General features: G+C 39.9%; 1 long non-coding RNA gene across 1 annotated transcript; it reads left to right on the forward strand.

Moving 5' to 3' along the window:
• The first annotated feature begins 1,064 nt into the window (after window positions 1-1,064).
• LOC146496814 (uncharacterized) lies at window positions 1,065-6,212 on the forward strand. Its single transcript, XR_014871079.1, has 2 exons — window positions 1,065-5,536; window positions 6,027-6,212. It is a non-coding gene; the product is annotated as an uncharacterized LOC146496814 (long non-coding RNA).
• The last annotated feature ends 3,509 nt before the right edge of the window (window positions 6,213-9,721 follow it).

Raw genomic sequence — 9,721 nt, forward strand, 5'->3', positions numbered from 1 at the left:
AAATAATTTTAAAACAACAACAAAAGCTCAACACTGCCCCCTAGCATGCTGGAGCACTTCTGTTGTGTTTTGTACGTGCTTTGTCTGTAGGGGCCACCGTAAATATACTTTTATTTATTTACTCCACATAAAATGTAATAAATAAATCATATAATACAGAAAACAACTATTTACATTTCAACTTTTAACTATTTAAATTTTCAGCTTTTTCCTTTTAAACAAATTTAAAGTGAAACAACACAAAACACTGCAAACCACAACACAATTAAATATAAATTAAAATATGAAAACAAAAAGAAGATGCATATTTTCTGTCATATGGGCCTGCATGAATAAACTTTCTGAATCCTTTATCATCTGCAACTGAAAGTAGTTGTGGATGATTACTATACCTTTCTAATGTGACCTTGTTGTCCCTCGCTCTCTTTCTCTCTCTCTCCCTCCCGCTCTCTTCCTGTGCTACTGTGAGTGTAACTACCGCCCCTCCCCCCTCTTACCAGCACAAAGCACAAGCCTGGCGTGCGGAGTGAAGCGGAAAAAAGTGTGAGAGAGAGAGAAAGAAAAGAATTGGGAGCCGACTGGCGTGTTGACTTCAAAGAGTCGGCTCTAAGAGCCGCTTCGTTCAGACCGACACATCACTAGTCTCTGTTCCTTGGTTGGAATTGTTTGGCACATGTGTAGAGCTCCTCTGGTGTTTCTGTTGTTTGAAGTTTGTGGTGGCAGTAAAGAGGAATAGGTAAGTCTGGGGGACCCCATACACTTACTTACGTATAATTGTTTCTGTTAGGAACATTGGGTAACAAGTCTCCCACGTGTGGAACTTAAAGGTTATCTTATCTTAAGTAGGTTGGTGCCCCCATGTCATTTTTGAGCTTGCTTTGAATTGAGGATTAGGACTTTTTTCCATCCTTGTTTTTCTGTGGTAAGAGCTCGGCTAAGTTTTGATTTTGTCTTTTTTGTTGTTGTTTTTTTTGGCACAACCTAACTGTCCCTTTCTTCCCCACATTTTTTTTGTATGAATTTGGGTCATTGTTTTTGTGAGAAAACTGCCATTTAACTTGTCTCACGTAGCGCTCTGCCGATTCTGAGACACTATGCCCTGTCTGTCAGTTAGTGAGCATTGGTTGTTGTAACAAATTAACACTGCAATTTTCTGTAACGCAAAACGTAACACGTCACTTTCCTAGATTAAGTAATCACACTACAGTTATTAATTAAAAAACAAAATCTGTTACATGCATAATAATGCATAATCTGTTACATAAGTTTCTCACTTGATGGTTAAATGAAAACAAACAAAAAAAAGCAGAATGTGGTGTTTGAAGGACAGAGATATACACACTACATTGAATTTGCTCAAAAGGAAGCACATTTTGAAGAAAACTGTAAACTATGTCCTGGCAAAAAACAAATATTCACAGCTGCAAACACTACATCAAATCTCAACAAGGACTTACAAAGACAGCATTCGCTAATGACTTCTGCGGGCGGAGAACGAATAATGCTCATGCTGAATGTATGCCAACCCCAAGCAAGCAACCAAATGTTGATTTTCTTGAGGTAATAATATTGGAATATGGAAATGTTTCCCATTTTTATGGTAGAATTACCACCTTACAGAAAGCGTATTTAGCATAATACCAAAAAGAGGGAATGGAGAGGTCTCATTTGACAGGAAACCCTCTGGCAAACCAGATCCGGGCCACCAAAGGGCCGTGTAAGCACATTGTGTGGGCCAGATCCGGGCCATACCAATTTTGCTATGTGGGTAAGGTCCAGAGAGAGAGAGGGAGCGAGACACCCAGAGGGCGAGGGAGACGTAAACACAGATGACATGACAGGCTCTTACAAGAGAAAGAAGGATGAGACAAAGAGACAAGATGAACCTCACAGACAAGAAACTATGAACTGGAAGTAGAACTAAACTCAAGACTTAGGCTATGTCTACAATAATTAGGATATATTTGAAAACGGCCTTTTCGTCTAAAACCACTCCACGTCCACACTATCGTTTTCAGTCATTTTCATCCACACTGAAAACGCTACGTTCCTGTATTACGCATGCGTGAAATAACCTGCGTCATTTCCGTCAGCAGTTTATTTACGTTCCGGCTCTTTGAAACGTTGAGGAAAAGCACCGAGTTTTATCTGGAGCTATCTGGAGCATGTACAAACTCATATTAATCTTAATTAGGGCTGTCTGTTGTACAATGCCATCCGCCATCTTAGTTGAATTTGTCACATGCAGTGTTGGGAAGGTTACTTTTAAAATGTATTCCACTACAGATTACAGATTACATGCCCCGAAATGTATTTTGTAACATATTCTGTTACGTTACTCATTGAGAGTAACGTATTCTGAATACTTTGGATTACGTAACCCTAGGTGAATGGCAAACAAGCATATGGGAATCCCGAGGACAATATATGATGATGCTTTTTACAACTACATGAATGTACTATTGCTGTGTGATTTATGACTATTACTGAAGGATACTCGCCATACCAATACCAACTGGATTTTTAAATCTTAATATAAATGAGTAACAGTAGGTGGACATTAGGTAAGGCTGCACTTTTTGCAGCGATCCTGTATAGAAAACTATTCCACACAATTTTACTGAATCTGTGGAAGCTCCGCCATAGCCAAACAACTGAGTTATTTTTACACACCGGCCAGCATCTGGCCAATCCACCACCTTTCATTGTTTATACCGTTACAAAAAAAATAAATCATCGGCCCACCGAGCAAATGCCCGGTATGCCCGATGGCCAGTCCAGCTATGGTCGTGTCATCAGTTAACCCTTCGCGTGCCAACTGTGGGCCAACCCCCGGCTTCGCAGACTAGGTATCGTTGGAGAGGGAAAGGCCAAAATTGGCTCCACAAAAGGGGTATAATCTCTGATAACCAATGGGACCTCGTCCACCTTGGGGCAATCAATATCATTGTTAGCCCTCTCTCTCACTCTTGTTAGAGTGGGAGAAATTAAAGCCAGCGGAGGGAATGCATAAAGCAGAGCATGTCATCTGTGGGTTAATGGGTCTACCCCTAGCAGAGCCTCCTGGTCCCTCAGGGAGAAATACAGTGGACGCTGAGCGTTCTCCCTCGAGGCAAACAAGTCGACCTGTGGCTGGCCAAAGTCAGTCTCACCCATCACTGAAACTGTCTCATATACAGTCTGATTAGTGGGATGACCACCAATCCCAGCATCTGCAGGCATCATCTGAATGGGAGATATTTCCCCACCTGAAAAATGCCCGCATGTGACAGCATTTTTCTCACTCTGTATACAAAGAGGCACACTCTGTATGAGGTGGAGTTTAGAAATATGCCTATGAAAAGAGATGGCCTGAGTTGGCACGGACACTTTTTTATGGTGAAACCCAGAGTCATCAGGTAATCCATTGTCAACCTGTTGTGCTCTCTTCCCATTATTTCTGACTCTGATAGCAGCAGCCAATCGTCTATCTATGTTGTTATGTGGATGCCCCATCTCTTCAGTGTAGCTATGACTGCCGGGTATTTCACAAATATCGGACGGCTCGGTGAGAGACCAAATGGTAGCACCAAGTACTCGTACATTCTGCCCTGCAATTGACCTGAAATTCGTGCAAATCGCAGGGATTTCCTGTGAGGCGGGTAAATAGGGATGTGAAAATATGCTCTAATGCAGCGGTCCCCAACCCGCGGGCCTCGGACCGGTACCGGTCCGTGAGTCATTTGGTACCGGGCCACGAGAGTTGAGGCTCAGGTGTGAAATGTATAGTTTTCAGGGTTTTTATCGGTTTTCAGGGTTATTTTGTTATTGTTTTTATCGTTTACTCGGTTTTCCTGGGTCTTTTCACGTGTGTTATGAATAAATTTTCTTTTTTTCGGTACCGGAACTAGTTTTATTTTGTTGTATTTATCCGCGACACCTTAAAGGCCGGTCCATGAAAATATTGTCGGGCATAAACCGGTCTGTGGCGCAAAAAAGGGTGGGGACCGCTGCTCTAATGTACTGACAAACCCATTCTGGCACAGCAAGAGGTTGCCATCTCGCTATTCTTGCCAACAGAGGGCCCAAAGTCGGCACTGCACAGTGGAAGGTGCTTTGGCTCCCTCTTGTGGTGAAAACTGCTCCTGCAACCAGATCTGACTGCACGTGCAGGCGGCCCATGTTTGACCAGCAATCATTTTGCTGGGCACTGCTGAGGAAATCGATCCCAGTGGTGACTCGGGGTGTGAGGGCATTATGTTTTTCAACATATTTTCTACAACCACAAATTCCACAAATTTTTCTCATGCCCCTGGCAACATACCTGGATGCACTGGGTGAACTTTTAACAAACTGCGTGTGTTTGTGAGACTGGGACACGCTTGACTCAGCTGGACAGTGTCTCGTCATCTCAAGTACAAGCTGTATGCCAAGAGTGAACGAGTGATTGATTCACTAATGGACACCACCAGTTTATACAGCAATGACATTGGAATGTCGTTCGGACTGGAGAAGTAGTCAAATCAAATCAAAATTTATTTATATAGCACATTTAATAACAACAGTTTTGATCAAAGTGCTTCACAAGTTAGGAAATAAATATATATAAATATATAAAATAAGACAAATTTACCAAACACCAACACAAGACGAGACAAACATAGAAACCAACCAAATTATAATCAAACTATTTTACATCAGAGCCAGAGTAAAAAGATGGGTCTTTAAAGGAGATTTAAAAGACTGAACAGTCTCAGAAGAGCGAATGGCAATAGGGAGGTTGTTCCACAGTCTAGGAGCTACAATAGCAAAGGCCACCTCTGGTTTTCAACCTAGACTTAGGTTGCATTAAGAGCATCTGGTTAGAAGATCTTAGTGTTCTGTTAAATAGCCAGGGGCAGCTTTATTTAAGATTTTATAAGTGAGTAAAAGAATTTTAAAATCACTGCGAAATTTCACAGGAAGCCAGTGTAAGTTAGCTTAAACTGGCACCTGATAAAAGGCGTGCAGCAGCATTCTGTACTAACTGCAAACAGTAAAGAGAGGAGTGGTGGAGGCCCAAATAGAGGGAGTTACAATAGTCCAGTCTAGAGGTAATGAATGCATGAATAAGTTTTTCAAGGTCCTTTGGGGAGAGAAAAGGCTTAGCTTTAGAAATTTGACGTAGCTGATAGAAGCTGGATTTAACCACAGTAGATACTTGTTTCTCTAATTTGAAGGAGCTATCCAAGAGTACCCCAAGGTCTCTTACAATGTGGGAGAGGTAGCTAGCAAGGGGGCCAAGGGTAACGGTTAGTTGGTTCAAAGGGATATGGCTGTCAAAGACAATATGTAACCCATATCAACTACTCCCCGTCACATGACCCACGTCAGCTGATTTGAGGTCACTCTCCTGATTGGCTCCTTCTACGTCGCGGCAACTCTGAAAACCGGCTGTGGAGGGATGCTTCCGGGTTCGACTCCTGCTGTGGCTGTAAGCTTATGGCGTTTAGAACGGCGTTGGAAAACAAGGCGTTTTCTCCCCTCAATTCATCTATAAACTCATTTCACCTCAGCGGTAAGTGTCCTTAATATTTACCAAAAACAACCTTTTGGTTGTCAGTAAGCAGTCGATCGTTTTCGCGATTAAAAATGACTTTGTTCGGCGGCGTTCCCACCGCGAGCAGAACTCCAGTTCAAAAACCGCTGTTTTTGAACTCTTTTATTTACTTAAGCACTTTAATGGGCTTACTTTGGGACAAAGTGAGATTGAATGATTATTGTTATGTGTTGCCTTGAATCCGGCTATGCTGTCTGTTAGACAGTTGTTTTCCTTTATTGTTGTTTTTGTATGTGGTTGTAGCGAACGCTACTGGAATGTATAGATTAAGCTACGTAGCCAAGATGATTAATAATAATTAATAATTTAACTGTTGTATATTGATGGATGATGATTATGATGATGATTCATGATTTGCATTGTTACATAGAACTGCAGAAAAATGTATTTGATTACCGGTAACCTGAATCGAACTAGATGTGTTAATGGACATTCTTCTGACCTACAGGTCAGGTTTTTTTCCCCCCTTTGAACTGATCTTCTTCATATTGAAGTGGCGAGCCGGTAGGACCATTCTTTGTTTTTTCCCCCACGTTGCCATCTTTGGATTACGGACATATTTCCCCATTGTATGAAGCTGCACCCTAAGGAGGAATACCTTAAAAGTGAACTTTAAAAAGAAAAGGACCAAAAAGGACTCTTAACAAAAGGACTCTTGCACAGAAAATCACAGCGATTACTTTTCTAATTAATTGTGGGCATTCGTTTATGTTGTGTGTTGCATTAATTATTTTGTTCCACTTCCCCTTTCCCCCACTTATTCTTTTTTATTACTTAGTTTTTAATAAAGGTTTTACATATTTTTACAACAGAAAAGGAAAACAACAAACAACCAAAAACAACAATAACAAAACAAGCAGTCGACTGGAAAGCACAGCTTTTTCCACAAAGCAATTCTGGCAGTGAGAACATGACTTTATATTCATGATTTGACAGCACATCTACAGATGTAAGAGCAGCTTAGGAGAGGCATGCAGAAGTTTATATAGATGTGAGTAGGCACAAACAGGAGAAAGAAAAAATAAATTAAATTAAAAAAAACAAAACAAAACAACATTCTAATTTCGGATATATTTCAACCACTTGTCCCATCTTGTGGTATAAATATTAGCTTGCAGCCTTAACAAAAAGGTAAGTTTTTCCATTTTATGAATCTCCTCAACGACGCTCAACCAGTCGTCCAGAACAGGGGGGTCAGTACAGAGCCACTTACGAGTAATTGCTTTTTTTGCAGCAGCAGTAAGAATCTTCAGGAGATATTTGTCATTGCTTGTTAATTCTTCAGGTAGGTCTCCTAAATAAAATGTTATGACAGGCCGTTGTTTTGATTTAAAGCCTATAGTCTGTTCTATCTTTGATATAACATCTTCCCAAAACTTAGAAAGTTTTCGACACGACCAGAATATGTGGGTATGGTTTGCAACAGTTTCCCCACAGCTCCTCCAGCATGAAGAATTTCCTCGTGTTTGTTGTTTTGGTGTTATGAAAAATCGTACCAGGTTTTTCCAACTAAATTCTCGCCAGTATGCAGAGGATGAGGTTGAAATGGCAGTCTCACACATATTGTCCCATTGCTCAGAAGTTATAACTAAGGACAACTCTCTCTCCCATCTTCCCTTTATATAATCTGTTGAAGTTCCCCTACTTTTCAATATGCCCTGGTAGAGTTTAGAGATAACTGACTTGCATCCCTTATAGTATGTTTGTGAAATCAGATTAATTATTTCATTGGATTGTGTATTAATTTCTTTAGTCACTTTTGAGGACAAATACTGCCGTAATTGTAGGTATCTGAAAAAATCACTTTTTCCTAGCCCATATTTTTCTTGTAATGTTTGAAAACTTTGCAGGCCATTCTTATCCAGTATTTTACAGTATACATTAATGCCTTTATGTGACCAGTTCTTAAATTGTAAATCCAATTGGTTTGGTTTAAACTCAGAGTCATAAGCCACCCACTTAAGCACTTGAATGTGGTTCCTTAGATTTAGTTCTTTCACTAACTCAAACCAGATAAGCAATGTAAAAGATGCGAAAGGGTTTAGTTCTTTCTGGTAGGCTGTTGCAAGCTTCTGATCTCCTATCAAGGCTTGTATTGGAATGACCCCACACATATTCTCAATGTCTTTCCATCGGGCCCCATAAGTGTCATCACACCATTGTATAATTATTTTGAGTTGAGCAGCAAGGTAGTAATCTCTGAGACTTGGGAGGGAGAAGCCGCCTTTCTCTTTATGGATTAATAATGTGCTATATTTAATTCTAGGTTTCCGCCCCCTCCAAATAAATCGAGATATTTGTTTGTCCCAGTCATGGAACTGAGATTTGGGGATTTTGATAGGTAGAGACATAAACAGATACAGTAGTCTGGGTAGGACTGACATTTTAATGACCTCCATCCTCGCGCTAAAATCAAAAACAAGTGTTGACCATTGGGTGAGGTCCTCTTTAATCTTTTGGCTCACGGGCTCAAAGTTTTTTTTATACAAGTCATCTAATGATTTAGTCAGCCATACTCCTAAATATCTGATTGCTTTCAGAGACCAATCAACAGAAAAAAATTTTTTAACCTCACTCGACGGGCTATAGTTAAAACTTAAAATTTGTGTTTTTCCTATGTTGAGTTTGTAACCAGAATACATCCCAAACCTTCCCAGCAAATCTAAAAGGGTTCGGATGGATTGGTCTGGATTTGACAAGTACAAAAGGACATCATCAGCATATAATGCTATTTTGTGTTCTCTTGAATTAACTACGACCCCATGAATACTATTATTTTCTCTTATTGCCTGTGCTAAAGGTTCAATGTAAAGAGCGAAAAGTGTCGGAGACAAGGGACAACCTTGACGAGTAGATCTTTCCAACTTTATACGGTCCGTGACTCGTCCATTTATCTTGATTCTCGCGGTAGGCATCGAATATAATGTCTTAATACTGTTAATGGAGTTTTCAGCAAAACCAAATCTTTCTAGGACCAAGAACAAATACGTCCAGCTGACGCAATCAAAGGCCTTTTCGGCATCCAGACTAATTAGTACCGCTTTATGATTATTTTCTCTTACATTATTGATTATGTGGAGAGAGCGTCTTATGTTGTCTTGGGTTTGCCGGCCCCCAACAAATCCAGTTTGATCTTCATCAATCAAATCTGGAATGAACGAGTTTAGCCTTTTAGATATAATTGAGGCGTAAAGCTTATAATCTTGGTTTAGGACTGATATCGGCCTATATGAGCTGCACAGCGTTTTGTTCTTACCGTCTTTAGGTATAATTGTTATGATTGCCTCAGACCATGATGGGGGGGTGGACATATTCTCTAATGTCCAGTTCAATGACCTTAGCAAAACTGGAAGCACCTCCACCTCAAATGCCTTATACCACTCAGCCGGCAGGCCGTCTGTACCTGGTGTTTTGTTATTTTTTAGTTTCTTTAAGGCCATTTCCAATTCTTCTTTCTGAATCTGTTTGGTTAGGCATTCATTTTGACACTTGCCAATTGATGGCAAATCTAATGAATTAAGAAACATTTTTATATCTTCTGTATTGGCTTGTGCAGGTTGTGCGTATAACATTTTGTAATAGGTTTGGAATGCCAAGTCAATTCCTTCCAGGTCACTTTGTAATTTCCCAGTTTGGGGATCAAGGACTGAGCATATAGAATGCGTCATTTGCTTTTTACGAAGTTTTCTAGCAAGTAATTTTGTTGCCCTTGGTCCCGTTTCATAATATGATTGTCTCATAAATTTGTATTTTTTCTCTTCTTCTTCCTGATATATATCGAGAATTTGTTTTTTAATTTTCTGAATTTGTTTCAAGGCTTGGTCAGATTGAGTCTTCTTGTGTCTGTTTTCTAAATCTTTTAGTGTATTTTCAAGTCCATTTATCTGATTCTCTTTAGCTTTCTTCAGAGCTGCACTTAGTGATATAAACTTGCCCCTAACAACTGCCTTTAAGGTGTCCCATAAAATATTAGGATTTACCTGGCCATTATCATTTATTTCTAGAAAATGTTTTATTTCGGTTTTTATCTCTTTTATAATAACCTTATTGTTAAGTAGACCTGTATTTAGCCTCCATATAGTTTTTTTTGGTCTAGTCTCTAGGTTAATTGTTAGATAAATTGGTGAATGGTCTGACATAGTC

The sequence above is a fragment of the Neolamprologus multifasciatus genome, chromosome 19 (assembly GCF_963576455.1).
Source record: "Neolamprologus multifasciatus chromosome 19, fNeoMul1.2, whole genome shotgun sequence".
Taxonomy (NCBI): Eukaryota; Metazoa; Chordata; class Actinopteri; order Cichliformes; family Cichlidae; genus Neolamprologus; species Neolamprologus multifasciatus.